At 40.5% G+C, this 4,980-nt stretch overlaps 1 pseudogene; it reads right to left on the bottom strand.

The window, feature by feature from the left end:
* Window positions 1-435: 435 nt before the first annotated feature.
* On the bottom strand, window positions 436-3,738 carry LOC103583261 (annotated as a pseudogene).
* Window positions 3,739-4,980: the final 1,242 nt, after the last annotated feature.

The following is a 4,980-nucleotide window of genomic DNA, read 5'->3' as shown; positions in this document are numbered from 1 at the left end:
CTGCCTGCCACTTTCTTCCATGAGTAGAAGCAGCCTGAGGCCCATGCCAGATGCAGCTGTCCCAGAATCGTAAGCCAAATAAACCTCTTTCCTTTATAAATTACCCAGTCTCAGGTATTTCTATTATAGCAACACAAAATGGACTAAAACAATAATGTTGAACTGCTTCAGTTTCAGAAACTCATCAAAAAGAAGATTTAGTCTATTAAAATGTTCATATCCCCAAGTTAAGATGGATACTGAATACAAGAGTATACATATTTCTGGAGAAAAGTCAGTACATGTGTATCTTCTGTTACAGAAATCAATTTACAATGTCTATTCTGCTGTGTAAGATGCCACTGGGCTTGGGCGTCTGTCTTTGGCCTCAGCTCCCCACCTGCTCATGGTAGGCTCCCAGACCTGGCAGGCCTTCAAGAAGACATCAAAGTCCCATCAAGGGTCTAGACTTTGGGTGCTTCCATTGTTTTCACCAAAACTGGGCTGTTTCTGCTCTGGAGGACTACCCTGAGGGTCTCCAGACATCTCTGACTGAATTTCTTCAGTTGAGGGGATGGCAATTATGCTGAGTGGTACAGAATTTTGTGAAGTATCTGTCTTTAAGGGTATTACATTTATTCTCTGGGGTGTTGTCTTGCTCCAGGCTTGCAATGTGTTCAGAGTATCCCAGCGGAATGGGTGGGCTTTCGTGTTTTGACTAGTAGGCTGCAGGGTCTTCTCCTCCTTGGGGTCAAGAAGTTTTTGACACCAAGTAATTGAGGGAGTGTCCTTGATTGTTGCTAGAGCTGGAAATTGTCTGGCCTGAGGAAGGGTTGTGCAGGGACTGCTGGGGTCTTGGATTCTGCTGGTGGGGGTTCCCTCTACTTGTCTGGATCCCAGCGAAGACCCTTGGTGCATCTGAGTCTTGGTTCTCTTTGCTGTCTCAGGGGTTCTCATGCTCAAAACTGGCTTCTCTTTCAAAGGAATTCCAAGTTCATCTTCTCAAATGTTCACAAATGAACAATAGCCATCCTTGGATGAAATAGCCAGGAAGGCCCCGTCATTGGAGCATGAAATATTACTGCTGCGTGAATAAGGCTGCTGCGTGTCATATAGAAGCAAAGAGTCCTCTGAAGCCACTGCAAATATCAGGTGGTAGGGCAGCCTCACCAGCTCCAGGCATGGCTGTTTCCACCACTGGCCTCAATTCAAAGTAGACTGGACAGCAGTGAACAGCAAGTGTCACTTTTCCAGGACATGGAAGATGAGCAATGGGCTTTTTAAGATTTTTTCTGGATAAAATATTGTTGCACTCTCTTTGTCCTCACATGGATTTGCCACCTTTCTCCCCTGGGTGACGGAGATGCAAAGGATTACTCAACACCCATTTCCTCTGAGCAGTGAGACACCCCAAAGGGGTTAACTTCTCAGAACCCTCAAGAAAGAGGCATTCCTTCTTTGGGAAATTAACACTGAGCTGGGGTTCTGTCTCAGTATTTATTCTCCAGGCCAGAAAGTTACAGAAAAAGAACATAGGTGGACTTATGGTTAAGAATAGTTTAACAATAGAAGCTGGTAACATCGGTGAGATAACAAAGTGACATTCCACAATGAAATTTGCAAAAGGTTAAGTCAATCCACTAACAAAAACTTGTTCTTAGCAAATACTGTCTTTTCCTCCAGCAGTTTCCTCAGTATTTTTACATAACAATAAAGCAACTTTCTTAACATATCAATCAGTAGGTTAACCCAAACTCAAGGATGTCTGTCCTTGAGAGCCAGCAATTTTGCTGTATTACAATTCTATATCTATATCAGAGACTTTAGCCTGAGGAAAGTTTCCTGTCTTTTGCAAGGTTAACACTTCTTTATGTAATTTTAAAAAGTTAGGTTATACCTGAAACTACAGGGCTTTGGAAACTAGGACCTGTGAAATAGATTTGTTTTATAAATGTTAGTATACTCCACAAAACATAAGTTGTATTCATTACATTTTCACCAGATTCCACACATCCAGCTGGCATGAGGAGCAAAGACCTGGCCTGGCTCCCTTCCAAGAGGCACAGGACAAGGCAGAGACAAGCCTCTGTCCAAGAAAGGGTTGAAGTGCAGGCCAATCATGGTTCTGCCCTTTCCCTCGAGGTGACTGAGATATGGCTGTCCATTTCATAATTTTTAAGCTTAGGAGAAGTTTGCTGAGGAGCTTCAAATGAGTCCACAAGGAGCGGAATTTTTCCCCCCTTGGGAAAAAATTTCCATGGTATACTAACAACCAGGAGTGAAGGCTGTTTCCTGAAAAGTGTCAAGTATTACTGGGGAAGGAGAGAAATAGGGGCTATTCTTCTGTCATGGACCATTGTTGGCAACTTTTGACATGACTTGCTTCCTGCAGGATTCTTGTGTTCTTTTAAGAAATTTCACAGTTCTCACATCTTATTATTTCTTTTGGTTATAGCATCGAATGTCTTCTTCTAAGTGACAGCAGAGAGGAATTAAACATAGACAAAGCTGTAGTGAGTTTTCAAAGCATGGCTTATACTTTAATAAAGAAAGTATGTCTTGTTTAGGGGTGCTGCTGACTGTGTCCCTGCACCATTTTTTCATCTTTCCTGCCTTTGGAAAAAGAAAGCTGCCTGAGGGAAAAATTTTTGCCCCTTTAAGACCCATGGGGATGAAAGTCATCAGATGGGAAATAGCCTGAGCTTGCTTGCAGAGGAATTTTCTCCTGGTTCCTGATCCTGAGCTGGGACCACCACACTTATCTCAGGAGCATTCTCTTCTGGGGAATAAAGTTAAAAAATCAGAATACATCATTGAGATATGGCATAATCTGGGGTCTTTGTACATTCACAAAAAGATATGTTGAGTGGATATATTGTGTAGGGCATAATTACTGCCCATGGGACTTGCTTTCACAGAAATTTAGGTGACTTTCCCATTCAAAACTCCAAAATATAAGTGAACAATAACAGTTATTAAAAATGTGTGTGTGATGGATGTCAGTGTGATTGGATAATCTTGTATGTGATATTTTTGGAGATGTATACAGAATACTGGAAACCACGAACCTTGCCTAAAATATAATATGCAATAACTAAAGTTTACCTATTATTATTATTAGCTCAATTTTCTTCATGGGAAATTATGCAAATAAGGGATATGAAGTGCAAATTTATGATGAATTATGTATGTATATCTATTTGTTTATACTGATATCTATACTGATAGAAAGGTATATATAGAGAGAAGTGCAGATACAAATATAGTTAGATGGTAGCTAGGTAGATAGATATATAGATGTAAAGATAAAAATTTTTTGAGGGTTCCCTAGGAACTGGGCATGGTGCTAGAGGTATTCAAATGAAGACTTCACAGACTTGCCCCAGACTCCTCTTCTGGAAATATGCTTCCCATTTCACTTGGGTTTCTAATCTTCCTGTCCATATCATTTAGGAGCCTTTTCCAAAGGAGAAAGAGTACATGGTACATTTCTGCCCATTGATTGGAAACAGAGACCCTGGGCAGTCCTTGAGAGAAGGGGTTGCTGAGCAAAGGAGCTTTGCTCCAATTCTAGGTCATCATTCTGTCCCCTTTCCACATGATTCCTTCTCTCTACCCCCATACCATTGTGATCGAGCTTGTCTTCAAAAGAGGCACAGGATAAGTATTCTGAGTCTGAGTCCTCTGCTGTCTGGCTGTGGGCCTGGATCGACCCAGAGAGTCCAGGCTGCGGAGTGTATTCATCTGAGTCTATGATTCCTGGGAAAGAGAGGGAAATCAGATATGTGGTACTTTTTTGCATTTAACAAACATTCAAGAAGTATCATGTAAGTGGGGAAAAAAAATACCATGTACAATAACACACATGGTACATATCCTCAAAGGTTATAATCTAGTTACTGTTCAAAGTTCCAAAATCTAGGTATACAAAAATATTTCTTGCCATGTTGTGTCTGGATGGGCTGGATCACCCATGAGTGGTGCATGTGGTTCTGTGCAGTGCATCAGAGGCTCACAATCTTGCCCAGCACATGGGAAGGTGCACATATTATATGTTATTACTACTTCTGTTTACATGAAGAATAATTTTGTTGTATGTTGTAGGTAAAATGCTTCAGTTTGTCACCTGAGACATTGATTATCTTATGAAAGGCCTACTGCTTCCTCAAATAGAATTTGCAGGGAAAGAAAAAAAAAACACTGACTTTCATTTCTTGCCTGCAGTATCTTCTTCCAGATATCTGCCATTTTGGCCTCTGTTGCTAGAGCTCTGCAGGACCCATGCCTTGTGATAACTCATTACTTCTGAGCTTGAGCAGAAGACTCCATTGGGATCTTGGGGGCAGCTCCAGAATGTATCTCCCAATGCTGGTCACAGCTCTTTTCTCAGGTGCTTACTTCTTAACTGGCACAGCTACCACTTGGCTTGGCCAGTGGTGTTACCTTTCTTAGTGCTCTCTGCCCACACAGGGCCCCCAACTAAGGTTTTTTTAAAATCTCTACTCACTTCATTCAAAGCCTATCTTGGAACCTTCCCAATTATGAGTATATTCAGAGTAGTTTGAATAGTTGTTTTTTTCCTAATTAGTGTATTTTTGAATCAACTCTACCTGTACAATGGATTTAAACATATCATGAAAATGCCCATTCAGTTTTATTTTTTACTTCCTCTTTATATTACCAAGGGATAGGCCTGTACTTTTGAATTCACAAGATTTAGTAAAAATTAGGCAAATTCTAACTCATAAACACACTAAGTTCCATGCTCTGTTTTTAAACCTTGATTAAGTCTATAACCAAACTTTTTCTCCTCAAAATACATACAATTTCCTCTTAGGCTGCTTTAGAGTGTCTGGTGTATTATTATGGTGTGGAGATGGTGATGTTTAGTACATGTGGTATATGCTTTACATAAAATTAGTGTGTCATGTTTGACGAGTAGAGGCTGGTGTATATACATGTCTGTGTATATCTGTTACATTTTTTTGAAAATTTCATGTA

The sequence above is a fragment of the Galeopterus variegatus genome, unplaced genomic scaffold (assembly GCF_000696425.1).
Source record: "Galeopterus variegatus unplaced genomic scaffold, G_variegatus-3.0.2 Scaffold21086, whole genome shotgun sequence".
Lineage (NCBI taxonomy): Eukaryota > Metazoa > Chordata > Mammalia > Dermoptera > Cynocephalidae > Galeopterus > Galeopterus variegatus.
Note: the sequence above shows the minus strand (reverse complement) of the source record. Positions and strands in the feature narration are given on the sequence as shown.